The sequence below is a fragment of the Delphinapterus leucas genome, chromosome 6, assembly GCF_059928025.1.
Source record: "Delphinapterus leucas isolate spDelLeu-1000000601 "Yukka" chromosome 6, BTC_Dleu_Yukka2, whole genome shotgun sequence".
NCBI classification, from domain to species: Eukaryota; Metazoa; Chordata; class Mammalia; order Artiodactyla; family Monodontidae; genus Delphinapterus; species Delphinapterus leucas.
The window spans coordinates 10,837,535-10,837,736 of record NC_143134.1 but is presented as its reverse complement, the minus strand read 5'-3'; the positions used below and the strand labels follow the sequence as shown (position 1 = coordinate 10,837,736).

The 202-nt window shown below is 51.0% G+C and overlaps 1 protein-coding gene across 2 annotated transcripts in view; it reads right to left on the bottom strand.

The window, feature by feature from the left end:
• Positions 1-202, bottom strand: part of LOC111185348 (uncharacterized) — a 315,714-nt gene that overhangs the window by 77,424 nt on the left and 238,088 nt on the right. The gene's annotated exons all lie outside the window — the stretch shown is intronic.

Sequence of the window (202 nt, the reverse complement as noted above, 5' to 3'; positions counted from 1 at the left end):
CTGGGTGGAAAAGAATGCAAGCCCTGTAAGGACCCTGATCGTGACCAGCAACCCTGCTCCTTGAACCATTACTATAACACTCTTCAGTACCTCCTCCGAGATGGAATACAGTCTTGAGGGCATGAGCCCACTGTGGCCCCCTTTGCCTAGCAAAGCAATGAAAGCTATGCTGTTCTGCCTCACCCCAAACTCTTGTCTCTGA